At 35.6% G+C, this 15242-nt stretch overlaps 1 pseudogene; it reads left to right on the top strand.

Moving 5' to 3' along the window:
* Positions 1 to 15242, top strand: part of LOC143648884 (constitutive coactivator of PPAR-gamma-like protein 2) — a 59909-nt pseudogene that overhangs the window by 11279 nt on the left and 33388 nt on the right.

A 15242-nucleotide genomic window follows, 5' to 3' on the forward strand; every position in this document is an offset into this window, starting at 1 on the left:
TAATTAAAGAGCACTTTATATTGAAAAAAAGAAGACATAGTAATCTTTAATGTGTATATTCAAACAACAGAGCTACAAAATATGTGAGGCAAAAACTGATAGAACTGAGAGAAGGAATAAACAAATCTATAATTATAATTGGACACTACAACACCTCCTATCAGCAAGATAGAAACTGGACAGAAGTTCAGCAAGGATATAGAACTCAACAAAGCTGTCTTAGTTTGCCAGGCTGCTATGATAAATACCACAAAATGGGTTGGCTTCAACAATGGAAATTTATTGTCTCATGGTTTCAGAGGCTAGAAGGCTTGCTCTCTCCTGAGGTCATGTTCTGGCTGGCCAGCAATCCTTGGGGTTCCTTGGACTTCCCATCACATGGCAAGTGTGCTTTCCTTTCTCTTCCAAGTTCCTGATGATTTCCTGTTTCTGGCTCCTTCCTTTGGCTTTCTCTGAACTCTTACTTCTGGTTCCTTTTTTTATGAGGCCTCCAGTAATCTGGAGTAAAACCCAACCTCATTCATTTGGGCCATATCTTAGTTGAAAATAATATCTACAGGAGATCCAATTTACAATGGGTTCATACTCACATGAATGCAGATTAAAATTAAGAACATGTCTAAATTTGGGTACATAGTTCAACCTACTACAAAGACCATCAAACAAGCAGGATCCATTCAATTTTTATAGAACCCACAACATCAACACAATTCTTTTCATGCATCTATAAAACATATAACATGATAAGTCATATCTGGGACTTAAAAAAATCTCAGTAAATTTAAAAGTTGTGAAATCACACAAAGTATGTCCTCAGACTACTATGGAATCAAATTAAAATTCAAAAATAGAAAAATCTACAAACACATGGAAAATAACAATTTACTTCTGTATAACCCATGGGCCAAAGAGGAAGTCTCAAGAAAAAGGGCATATACATAGAACTAAATTAAAATGAAAATACAATATATTAAAATTTGAAAGATACAGCTAAATTATTGCTGAGAAAGAAATTTATCATACTAAATGTTTACATTAGAAAAGAGGAAGTCACTAATCAATAATCTAAATTTTTACCTCAAAAGTAAAGAAAAGTAGGGAAAAATAAATTCAGAGCATGCCAAAGGGAGGAAATAATAAAGATAAGAGTAGAAATCAATGAAATGGAAAACAGAAAAGCAATAGGAAAAAAATCAATGAAACAAATAGAAAGTAATAAATCTATTATTATGTTGAAATACTTTTAAATACTGTATTCAGTGTTTGATCAAACATACAAAAAAAATTAAATGAAAGATTTCAACCAAACAATTAGCAAACTTCATCTAAAGACACATAAACTATCATCGTAGGCAGATTCTAAGATGTTCCCTAAGATTCCTGCCTCCACCCATGGTACACATGCCCTGCATAATCCCCAGAACCTTGATTATGATGGGATATCTCTCCCATGATTAAGTTATGTTAAATGGCACAGTTGACTTCAAGAAAGGGAGAATATCCTATGTGGACCTGACTTAATCATGTGAGTCTTTAGAAGGAACAGGGCTTTTCCTAAAGAAAGGAATTAGAAGCATTAGTAGGATTAAATGTAAGGAAGATTTTCTGTTGCTGGTTTTGAAGATGGAGGGGGCCACATGGCAAGGAATGTGGGAGGTATCTAGGAGCTGAGAGAGAATGGCACCCATCTGACAACCAGCAAGGAAATGCAGACCTCAGTCTCACAACTGAAGAAATTGAATTTGGCTAGCAACTTGAATGAGTTTGGAAGTAGGTTCTTCCTCAGAGCTTCCATAAAGGAATGCAGCCCCAGTTAACATCTTGGTTTCAGCCTTGTAATATCCTGATCAGAAAACTCAGCCACAGCATGCTTGGACTGCTGACCAGAACCGGAAATATGACATTAAAAAAATGGGTGTCATTTGAAAAGGCTAAATTTATGTTAACTTGTTATGAAACAATAGAAAACTAATGCAAGTACTATATTTAACAACTGAAGAAGTCACCTTTTTTTCCCAAACACACAGGGTCATTTATGAAAACTGATTACAATTTGGACCATAAGGCAAGTTTCAACACATTTCAAAGAATTGACTTTAAATACACTATATTTAGTGATGACAACAAAATTTGGTTAATGTGGTGGATTGAATTGTGTACCAGTTTGGTCATGTTCTTGGTCTTGGTTCACATTCTGGAGTGTGTGGACCCATTGTAAATAAGATCTCTTCAAGATGTTAGTTACATCAGTTAAGGTTTGATCCAAATAAATCAGGTTGGGCTTTAATATGGATTATGGGAGTCTTTTATAAGCAGAATGAAAGTCAGATGGAAATAGAAACCACAGGGGAAGCAAAAAGCTGGAAGTCAATGGAACCCATATGAGAGACAAGAAGAAACCACCCTGTGCATTTCCATGTGATGGAAAAGCCAAGGAACCCCAAAGATTGCCATCCAGCCAGAATATACTGACCTTGGAATGAAGCAAGCTTTCTAACCTTTGAAACTGTGAGCCATAAGTTCATGATGTTAAAAACAACAACAAAAAATCAATGAAACAAAAAACTTGGTTCTTTTAAAAGAACAGTAAAATTGACAAACCTCTAGCAAGACTAACAAAGAAAACTTGAGAGAAGATACGATGTCTATACTATCACTACAGAACCTGCAGACATCAAAAAGATTATATGGGAATACTACAAACAACCATGCATGCATCAATTTAACAAGTTAGATGAAATGGACAAATTTCTTGAAATGTGCAAACCACCCCAATGCACCCAATATGAAATAGATCATTTTAATAGTCCTATAAATATTAATGAAATCAAATTTAAAACTTAAAAGAGAAGTCTAGTTCCACTGGTATCACTAGATAATCCTCCCAAATATTTAAAAAAGAATTAACCTCAATTTTACACAATCTTTTACAGGAAATAGAAGATGATGAAACACTCCCAAACTCATTCTAGGAAGTCAGTATTACCCTAATATTAAAACCAGGCAAAACAGTACATAAAAACACCACTACAGACCAATATCTTACCTCAGTATAGGTGTAGAAATTCTTAACAGCCAACAGAAATCAGAAAAATGTAAAGTGAATTATACACCATGACCAAGTTGGGTTTATTCCAGGGATGCAAGGATGTTTCACTATTTGAAAAATCAATCATTGTCATCCACCAAATAAGCAGGCTAAGGAAGAAAAATCATATTGTCATACCAGTGGAGGTAGAAACAGTACTTGACATTATTTTTAAAATCTCACAAAACTAGGAATAGAGAAGAACTTCCTCAACTTGATTAAGAACATCTACACAAAACTGTGACTGAACGTTTCTCCTCTAAAATAGGGGAACAGTGCCAAAATGTTTGTTCTACCACTGCTTTTCAACATAATACTGGGAATGCTGGCAAGCTCAGTAAGATAAGAAAATGAAATAAAATGTATACATGTTAGAAAGATAGAAATAAAATTGCCCCTTTTTGCAGAAGGCATGATAGTTTATGTAGAAAATCCCAAGAAACTTACAAAAAAACTTCTAGAAATAATAAGTGAGTTTAGTAACATCCCAGGATACAAAATCAACATACAAAGACCTATGGTATTTTTATATGCTAATGATGAACCTGTGGAAACCAAAATTTAAAATACAATACCGGGCGGGCCGCGGTGGCTCAGCGGGCAAAGTGCTTGCCTGCTATGCCGGAGGACCTCGGTTCGATTCCCGGCCCCAGCCCATGTAACAAAAACGGAGAAACAGAATACAATAAAACAAGAAAATGTTTAAAAATGTTTCCCTTTCTTCCTTCTATCCTTCCTTCCTTCTCTCTGTCTTTCCTTTAAAAAAAAAAAAAAAAAAAAAAAAAATACAATACCATTTAAAATCACTCAAAAAATGAGATGCTTATAACTAAATCTAACAGAACATGTATAGTTCTTGTATGTTGAAAACTACAAAATGCTGATGAGAAAAACCAAAGATTTAAATAAATGGAGGGATATACTGGAAGACTCAACATACTATAGATGTCAGTTCTCCTCAAATTGATATGTAGGGTTAACTCAATTCCTATCCAAATCCCAGCAAGATTTTTTATAAATATAGACAAGATAATTCTGATATATATATGGGAGATGGACACATGTCCCCCACAAAGACTTGTTTAAGTAGTAATCCCTGGACCAGTCTGTGTGAATTCATTTGTAAATAGGACTTTCAAAGATCCTATTTGTATGGGGCCTAATTGAATCTGGGTGGGCCTTTATGCAACATGGCCAAAGTTCATATAAGTAGAGGAAATTCAGTATGTGAATTAAAAGAAGTCAGAGAAGGAGTGTCATGTGACAGAGGCAGAGATGCATCTACAAGCCAAAAAAGTAAAGGATTGCTGGCAAGCCATGACCAGAATGTTCCCAAAACCAGGAGAACCTCAACTAGTTCCATCCCCCTATCCTATATTATCAACACTCTTTTCCAACATGAAAAAGGTAGAAAGGGCAGAGCCCAAATATCCATAATGATTGGTAAAAATATCAAAGGAGAAGTTATAACAGAGAAGATAGAATTTAACAAATGCATATGACTGCTGAATCATTTTATTGACATTTCTTTTAGTCTCCAGTTTCTTGGAGCAGCTAGAAGGAAATACCTGAAATTGTGGAGCTGTAACCCATACTAAACTTTGAGATCTGTTCTATAACTACTTGTTAAAACATACTTAGAAAGTTATTGCTTTTTTGTATATATGCTATGTTTCACAATAAAAAATGTTAAAAAAATCCAATTGGAAAATAAGCAAAAAACATACACGTCCATTTCACAAAAAATATAAAGATCGCAAATAAACACAAAAGATATTAGGTATCACTATTACAGAAATGTAAATTAAAATCACAATGAGATATCCATGCCTATCAGAATGGCTAAAATGAATGATAGTGATAGTACCACATGCTAGAGACGATATGGAAACACTGGATCACTCATAAAATGTCTAGTGGGAATGTAAAATCCTGCAGCCACCCTGGAAAATAATTTGCGGTTCTTTCCAAAACTAAAAATTGACTTACCATATGACCCAGTAGTTAACACTCCTGGTTATTTATCCCAGAGAAATGAAGACTTATTTTCATATAGAAACTTGTCATGGAATATTTATAGCAGCTTTATTTGTAATAGGCCCAAGCTGGAAATAGCCCTAAACTGGAAATATTCAATAGGTGAATGGTTGAACAAACTGTGGTACATCCATACTGTGATGATTTAGAACTGTGTGTACTCTAGAAAAACATGTTCTCTTTTCTTAAAAATACGTTTATTGAGAAATCTTCTCACACATACATTCCATACATGGTGTACAATCAGTGGCTTACAATATCATCACATAGTTATGTATTCATCACCATGATCAATTTTTAGAACATTTGCATCATTCCAGAAAAAGAAATAAAAAGAAAAAAAGAAAAAATTCACACATACCCATACACCTCACTCCTCCCTCTCATTGACCACTAGTATTTCCATCTACTCAATTTATTTTACCCTTTGTTCCCCTATTATTAATTTATTTTTATCCATATGTTTTTATTCATCTGTCTATACCCTAGATAAAAGGAGCATCAGACACAAGGTTTTCACAATTATGAAGTCACATTGAAAACACATTCTTAAACTTAATCCATTCCTGTGGGTGTAAACCCATTGTAAATAGGTATTTTGATGAGGCTGCCTCAGTTAAGGTATGACCCACCTCAGTTAAGATGGTGCCAATCTTAATTCTATGATTGGCATCCTTTAAAAGAGAATGAAATTCACAGAGAAAGCCATGGAAGCAAGAAGCTGAAATCAACAAAACCCAGAAGAGAAGGGAGAGACCACCAGACACTGCCATGTGCCTTACTATATGACAGAGGAGCCAAGAATTGCCAGGAACCAGTCTTCAAGGACAAAGCATCAATGCCTCAAATTGGACATTTTCATGGTATTTGCTTAGAGCAGCCTAGGAAAACTAAAACACCATGGAATACTACTCAACAATAAAAAGGTAGAGACTATTGATACACACAACTTGGGTGGATCTCAAGGGCTTTATGTTAAGTGAAAAATGCCAGTCTCAGAAGGTTACATACAGTAATGATTCCATTTATATGACATTCTCAAAATGATAAAGTTGTAGATGGAGGACAGATTAATGGTTGCCACGGATTAGGGATGGTGCTGGGGAGTGTGTTGGGTATGGTTATAAAGGAGTAACACAAGAGAGATCTTTGTGGTCATAGAATAGTGCTAGTCTTGATTGTGGCAGGGGTTATACAAATCTACATGTGATGAAATGACATAGAACTATGCACATATATTATACTAATGTCAGTTTTCTGGTTTTGATATTATACTATGACTATTTATTTATTTTTGGCATGGGCAGGCACCAGGAATTGAACCCAGGTCTCTGGCATGGCAGGCAAGAACTCTGCCTGCTGAGCCACCATGGTCCACCCTGTACTATAATTATTTAAGATAGAGCCATTGGGGAAACATGGGTGAGGATTACAGAGAGCACTCTCTACTATCTTTGCAACATCCTGTGAATCTATAATTAATTGAAAAAAAGTTTTTTTAAAAGAGTGGTTGTGGAGCATGTGTATGAGAGGGATGAAGATCAGATGGGATGAAGGCAGTGACAATAGTCAGGCGACACTTGTAATGGTTCAGGTGAAAGATGATAAGATCTGAACTACTATAGTAATTGTGATGGAGTAAAGTGTACTGATATAAGGGATGATAAAGAGAATCAGCAGGACCTTGGTAATAACCAAATATGTGGAAGGTTAAAGAGAGAGAGGAGTCTGTGTTTCTAGCTTGGGTAATTGAGTAGATGCCAGAACTTAAGGAACCTGAGGTGTACTAAAAGTGCATGTTTTCCTTGTCTTTTACACCTTTTAAATCTAGAAGATGTTGGCTTTTTGAGAATTTCTTGAAATTCTTTGAAGTCTTTTGGGGTGTCCTATAGTCTGTTATGGAGCCAGATATTAGCCTAATTCTTCTTTGAACTTTTTTCCCTGCCTAGCCTGGTTCATCTACTTAAGAAATGAGTTTCAAAGTAAATAAAACTGTGTGACCTTGGGCCTTGATTTAGTGATTATGTGGTCACAATATTTACCCTCTTGAGGATTAATAAAGTACTTACCACATATCAGTTAATGCTTACTACTCCTGCTGTTACTGCTGCTAACAGTAATATAAATTATAGCTACATGAAAAATATGTTGAAATGTGATAGATCCTGAAAATTGGCTAACTTCAGAAATGCTCAGAGATTCTCTAAAGCCTATTTTTCCTCAATTTCTATTTTCCAGTTCCTTCAGTGATCCTTAAAGAATGGTCTGCTTATAAAGGGAAATCACCTCAAACCCCTGAGCTGGTGTCTGCACTGACATTTCAGGAATGGACTTGCCCAAACCTCAAGAAACTCTGGCTAGGCAAAGCAGTTGAGGACAAGAATAGAAGGATGCAGGCCTTCCTAGCCTGTATGAAGTCAGATACACCCAGTATGCTCAATCCAGCTAATGTCCCCACCCATCTACTGCTCATGTGTTGTGTACTCTTGTAAGCCATATGACAGGGAGGTGGCCAGTCTTTTATCCTTTACCTTTTGACATATCCCTTAAGCAGGTATTTTTATGGTGTTTTGAGATGAGATTTTTGTTTCATGTTTAGGTTAGACTTCAGAAACCTAAAATTCTGAAATTTTAGGTTGAATAACTGAAATTCAACCTAAATTGAATTTGATGCTGTAATTGATGCTGAATAATCTATTTATCCTGTCCTCGGTCTTCTCTGTTATTATTAGTCCATACATGGCCCCTGTTTTATATTTGTTTTACTTTAATTTTGTCCCTTTCAGTCCTAATTCTTGATCCAATTCCCTTTCCTCTCCACTCATAGTCATTACTCTTGGGTATTTGATGTGTGTCCTTCCAAGCCATCTTCCATAGATTTATTTAGACATACATGCATCCATGAACAGTCTGTGTATTGTTTGTATGTGTAATTTTTTTCCTTTTTGTAACAAATGTTTTGGGTTGTTTGTCTCAATTTGTTTCTTCCTTTTTTTTCACTTGGTTGTTTTTGAGATTGGTCTATATTCATATATGGTTCATTCTTTTTTACTGCTTGATTGTGTTCTATCAAATACTAATATCAGTATTTTATTTGATTGATGGCTGATTATTTATAGTTCTTTGGTATTACAGACAGTGCTGCAAGGAATATCTAACTAGATGTCACTTCATGTTCTGTGTCAGTTTATCTGAAGTATATATCCAGGAGTAGAATTTCTGCAAATTCTGTAAAATATGCATATAGATTTTTTGCTAAATATTGCCACATTGCTATAATCTAGAATTTATGAACAGTGCCTAAGCTTTCCCACTTCCTCTCATTATTGCCAGTGCTTAATATCATGCAACTTCTTAACTTTTGCCTATCCAGTAGGTTTCAGGTACTATCTTTTATTTTAATTTGTTTTTATTTGGCCATAGATGAGATTGATCTTGTTTATAAGCTTAATAGCCATCTGAGTTTTCTGAGTCTCTAAAGGGCCTATTTATATATGTTGTCCATTTTCTATTGGGTTACTTATCTTTTTCTTGCTGATTACAGAAGTTCCTGCTTAGATATGTGTATGTATATATGTACACAAGTATGTATATATACACAGCAGATATACTTGCTGTTCATATCAAATATGTTTTCCAGTTGATTGCAATTTTTAAAATGATGTGTATGGTATCATTTGATGAACAGAAATATTTAATTTCCCCCAAGCTTTTGTTATTATGAATTTTACATATACAGAAAAGTTGGAAGAATTGTACAGTGAACACCCATATGATCACCACCTAATCTACAATTAACATTTTACTGTACTTGTTTTATCCCACATATCTGCCCATCCATTTATCCATCTTTTGTGATTCATTTCCAAGTAAATTGAAGATATCAGTACACTTTTACCCCTAAATAAGAAGTACTTAATTTATATTTAATCAAACCTATCCATTTGTACTTTTTTTTTTACATGGACAGGCTCCAGGAATCAAACCCGGGTCTCTGGAAATCAAACCCGGGTCTCCAGCATGGCAGGTGAGAATTCTGCCACTAAGCCACCATTGCACTGCCCCATTTGTACTTTTATGGTATGTGCTTTTGTGGTTTTTAATAAATTCTTCCCTACCTCTGGGTCATAAAGATATTTTTCTACATTTTTATTCTGATACTTTTGTGTTGTCTTCCATGTTGGAGCTTTAAAATATTAGGTATTTATTTAATATTTGCTGTGAGAAAGGATCCAATTTTATTTTCTCTACATAATGAGCCAGTTTCCCAACTCCACTAATTTATATTACCACCTTTCCTGTGTTCTGGTTCTTATATGTGCATGAGCCCATTCCTGGATTCTACTTTGTTCCATTGCCTATTTGATTTCTTGTCAGTATCACATTATTTTACTTATTAAGGGTTTGTAATTTGCCTTAATATCAGGTGGGGCAAATCTCTGATCTCAGCTTTTCTTTTTTTTTCAAAATTGAAATAGCTGTTCTTGAACCTCATGGACCTTTATTCTTCCATATAGAATTTAGAATCAGTTAGTCAAGTTTCCACAAAATCATAAGATTTTTGAAATTGAATTGAATTTATAGGTTAATCTGGGGAGAACTGGCATCTTTATAACATTAAATCTTTCTATCAATAAGCATTTACTAAGGTCTTTTCCTTTATGTGTTAATAGAGTTGTTTCTTTTCCCACAGAAGTTTTCTGCATTTTAAATTAAGTTGATTCCTAGGTCTTTGATATATATTGTTGTGATTATGGATGGTATTCTATTTCCTATTATATTTTTAAATTGTTTATTTGCTGATGTAAAGGAAGTAAGTTAGTTCTGGTGCAAAAAGGAGGTCAGTACCTACAAGTCACCAGAGAGGATTTTTGAAGGTTATAGAGCATTGAGCTTTGGAGCCAGATAGACCTTAGTTTGAATTCTGGCCCTGACAATTTCCATTTTGGATAAGTCACTTAACCTTTTTGAGCATCAACATCCTCACTTACAAGAGGGTTTGGTGATTCCTACATTTCAGATCTGTTTAAGGATTAAGCTAATGCATACAGGGGCCTAGTACATAAGAAGTACTCAATATATATTCATTCCTAATTGCCTTGTCATTGAGATAGGTCATTTTAAGTTGTTTTCCCAATGAGAATAATGGATAAGCATTTATTCCTTCTACTTCCTAACCTATTCCTGCACTATACATAGCTCTGCATTGTCTCATTGATTAACCCTGGAATTGCACATTTTCTTTATCTTCTTTCTAGAAATTATAGTAATAGCTCATTTTCATATTTATTTGTTCTTTGGGCTATCTGAAACATATCCAGGAATATGAAAGTAAGTACAAATGGCTTATGAACAGCTGTAACAGCTATCACAAAGACTATACTGCAATAGTTTAATAGATTCTATATACTTTCACCAAAGAGAACCCCTTAGGCTCTTCCTCAGCCTATTTATTTTTTATCTGGCCACATTTCTGGCAATTTTGTCATCTGATTTTGCAGTGTACAACAGATAAGTAGCAGCATATTGTAAAGGAGGTGAGACAGGAAGTAGGAGCTACTCTTAGAACCAGCCCTAGTAACAGTAATAAGTGGTATCCCTCAACCTAAAAGAGTTCTTCTTTTTGTTCACCCAGTGTCATCTTTATGTCCTCCTTTAACTCATTGATTTTGTTTTTGATGAGATTTTCCATGTCTGTTTGAACATCCTGAATTAGTTGTTTCAACTCCTGTATCTCATTTGAAGTATTGATTTGTTCTTTTGATTGGGCCATGTCTTTGATTTTCCTAGTATGATTTGTTATTTTTTGATGGCATCCATGTATTTGATTTCCTTAGTTTATTATGGAGATTGTTTCCCCCTTTTTTTTTACCTAGGATTTTCTTGCTGGATGACTTTGTTCTCTATCTGTTCTTTGACATTCAGTTCAGCTTGTTCTAGACCTCTAGTATAGGTTCTGTTTAACTGATCAGAATTTTTCAGTTCTTGTTTTTCTGTTTCTTGCCTTGTCTATATGGAGCTCTTTTTTTTTGAGGAGGGTCTCCTCAGACATTATAGACCCCAGTCAGATTTTCTCAGCCAGACAGGCCCACGTCTCAGGAAGAAAGAGTAGCCACCATCAGTTTTCCTTGAGGGCGAGGCTCAGCAGCTTGTCAGACTTTCCTGTGAAGCCTCCAGACTTTGTGCTTTTTCTATCCTGCCCAACTTGTGGCACTTATCTGCCTGAGGCTTCCCACCAGCTTAAAGTGATGTGGTGCCTTTAATTTCAGCAGACTCTCCCTGCCAGGGGCATGGTTGAGACAGAGGTGAGGCTGTAGGATGACTTTAATTGCTTCAGTTTTCCAGTACCTGGGCCTGAATTCCTTAAGGAGAGATTCCACTTGAGCTTGACCCCACCTCTCTCTTTGGGAAGATATACCCTTTTGGGAATTAATTCCTTTCACCTGACTAGTTATTTGTCTCTCAGACAAGCTTAATTCCACCCTTTCCTGGGGCAGTGCTGGAGTCTGAGAATGCTCCCAGTTCTATCTAATGAGCTGTTAAAGAGTAGAATAAAAGCCCCCCCAAAAAGATTTTTCAGATCTGGACCCCTGCTACTCAGGTTTGCCAATCAAGAGCTTAAGTTGGTACATGGCTCTGTGTATCTCCAGATTCTATATGCCCCCTTTGCTTGGGGTCCAAACATTTTCCAGTATTTTGTGCTATCCTGCTCAAAAAGCCTCTAGTTGTTGTTTGCTGTTTCTTTCTATCAGCCCTGCCTTCTTTCTGTGGGGACAAACACTCCTAAGTACCTTTAGTACTTATTCCAGGCTTATCTGTGCTGGGGGCCTATATTCAGTAGTCAGAATTTGTTAGTTAATTCTTCAAATAGAGCTTGGTTGAGCTAAGCCCTTGCTGCTATTAAAGTTTGTTTTCTTTCCCCTTAGGAAACCAACCTGCTTTGCTCTGTGGCTTGGGGGACTTACAGACCTGTGTGGGGTCTCAGCTGGTCCACCTAGTCCAGACTGGTGTACACTGTTTGTCCAGTCACTGATGTTTCCCCAGTAGTTGTTCTGTACCATTCCTAGCTATTTACTAACTGTTCTGGAGAATGAACTAAATTCCACACCTCACTATGCTGCCATATTGCCCTGCCTCCTCCCTACTGCCTCAGTTTGATTAAACATGTGCCATCCTAATTTATAAAGAGAAAAGTATAAAGTAGAACAAGTTTTGTTCACTTGACAGAATAGTTCTTCAGTTAATCAAGAAAAACAAATGAGCTAGAATAGCATATAAATTTTTGAAGAAGAGTGCCAAGAGGGTCTTGATCCTATTAGATACCAAAATGTATTATAAACTTAAATAATGTAATATTGGTACAAAAATTGACAGATCATATTTTAAGAGCAATTAATACTGAAAAAGACCTTAATATAGTAGAACTTAAAATATGTTAAATGAAGCATAACAAATCAATAAGAAAGAGAAGAATTCTTTAATAAATGTTGTGGGGAAAATTGGTTTAGTATTTATGGAGGAAATGCTAAGTTAGAGCCTTGCCTCACTTAAATTCCAGATAAATTCATTAAAGAAAAAAATGTTAAAAAGTGATAAAAGGCTTGAAAAAGTGATAAAAGGCTGTATAAAAAACTAAGCAACTATTTAACTTAACTTGAGACAGGAAACGAATTCCTTTTTAAAATAAAAATAAACAAAGAAGTCTCAAGTCCAGGGCACTGTCAAAAACAATAGCAATCTTAGTGATAAACAGGGAAAGCAAGCACCTCAACTGCCTGTGCGTGTAATATACCAAGCCAAAAAGGTAACTGAGAGATCTGGGCAATAAGATTTCCATAGAGGGCTTTTATAAACTCCCACCTGTTCCTGAAGATTTGTAAGTCACTGTACAGCACAGGATTGCATGCACAATCAAAAGAGAAATGGAAAAAAGTATATAAAAATAACTAATTATAATATGATTAATTTTATAATATGCCCATTTCACAAGAACAATATAGAAATCACTAACAAAATAGGTGTGCAATTCCAAAAGGGAGGAATTTAGCATCACCACTCTTTTCTAACCAGTTTTGATTTCTCAATGCCAATAAATGTATTGTATCACAAAAAAAGATAGGAGAAAGGAGAGGACCCCAATTAAATATTCATACCTGGCTGAATATGAGGCCTTACACAAGAAAACAGTAAAAGACAGGGCAGACTTGTAAGCTGCCTGAAATTTTCAGAAAGCCCCAACCTACACACAGATCCCTTGGCAAAAGGTGGAAGTCCTACTGGCTCAAGGTGTTTAAGCACAACCTCTGGCCAATAATCGACTGACCAGTATGCTATGCTGAGCTAAGAGAGACCCCTAGGAAGCTAAGCTTAAAAATGAAAAAAGAATAAAAAATATAATTCTGAGCAGGGCCTCCTTTCAGCTTAAGTTTTCCTACTGAAATGATAATGACAACACTCCCTCCTTTTCTGCTTTGAACTTGCTATTCGAAATGACCTAATCTCCCCTTACTAAAATCCTTAAAAACCTTGACCCCCCTAAACTCAGGGAGACAGATTTTGGGCTGCTAGGCCATCTACTCTCCTAGTATGTGCCTAGTAGTAAACTTTCCCTCTCTCTTTGAAACCCTGGTGACTCAAAAATTGGTTTTTGAGCATGCCAGGCAAAAGAATTCATGGCCTTTGTCGGGTTAGAATTTGGTGACCCAGATGGGATGGATGCCTGAATCTCTGGTGCCCTGGTAGAGCATATGAGCCAGCACTCCAGAGACTTTTGGCATGTTATGAAAGCTTCAAAGAGAGAAACTGTTTCCAGTTCAAGATCCAGACATCTGACTGGAGACTTGAAACCTCCAGATTGTTCCAATGCCAGAGAAGCACTGAAACCCAGAGATATTGGACTCTCTTAGAACAACAACTGGTTTCATCATTTCATCCCTTTGCCCCTTAATAACAATGCTCCTTTTCAGCCTTGAAGCATTTAAAAGAGTCATTGCCCAGATATCTCTCAAAATTGAGAGATAGTTATCAAATGAGAGGGAGGAATTGTAACAGAAATCAGGATTTAAGGGATGATTTTGATTAGTGAATAATATTCCCTTTTGCTTTTTGGGATATGTGCCTAGTAATAAACTCTTTCTCTATTTGAAAAAAAAATTCTGAGCAGGGCCATCAATGACCACACATTTCAGGTGAGACAGACTCTCCAAAACTAGTCTGGACAAGTCACTAAACAAAATAAACAACAAACAAGCACAGCAGCAGCAATGCTAAGGAGGGAGTAAAAATTCTCCCTAGTTGTAATGTACTGTATTAGCAAAACTGCCAAATTTACAACAAAAATTTTTGAGGCTTGCAAAGAAATAAGAATGTGTGATTTGTACATAGAAAAATTGAAGTCAATATAAACTGTCTCTGAGGGATGCAGATGTCACCTTAGTAGATAAAGACTAAATCAGCTATTATATATTCAAAGAACTAAAGTTAAACATTTTTAAAGAATTCAAGGAAATTGTGATCACAATAATTCATCAAACAGAAAATATCAATAAAGAGATAGAAATTATAAAGAGGAACCAAATTGATATTCTGGGGTTGAACAGTACAGTAATTGAAATGAAAATTTCACTTGAGGGGCTCAACAGAAGATTTGAACTAGTAGATTAAAAAACCAGTGAACTGCATAGCTCAATGCAAATTATTTAATCTGAAGAAAAAAAGAAAAAGAATGAAGAAAAATGAACAGCCTAAGTGACCTGTAGGACAATATCAAGCTTACCAACATACACATAATGGGAAACCCAGAAAAGGGGGGAATAGAAAAATATTTGAAGAAATAATGATTGGAAACTTCAAAATTTGATGAAAAACATCAATGTACACATCCAAGAATTTCCACAAACTGCAAGTAGGTAGACAGTATTAAAAGACACAATCTTGAAAGGAACAAGAGAAAAATGACTCATCACATACAAAGGAAACAGGAGAAGATTAACAATTGACTTCTAATCAGAAACATTGGAGGTCAGAGAACAGGGGAATGATATATTCAAAGCACTGGAAGAAAAAATTGTCAAATAAGAATTCTATATCCAGCAAAGGTATTCTTTATAAAGTAAGA

This window comes from Tamandua tetradactyla, chromosome 10 (genome assembly GCF_023851605.1).
Source record: "Tamandua tetradactyla isolate mTamTet1 chromosome 10, mTamTet1.pri, whole genome shotgun sequence".
NCBI lineage: Eukaryota > Metazoa > Chordata > Mammalia > Pilosa > Myrmecophagidae > Tamandua > Tamandua tetradactyla.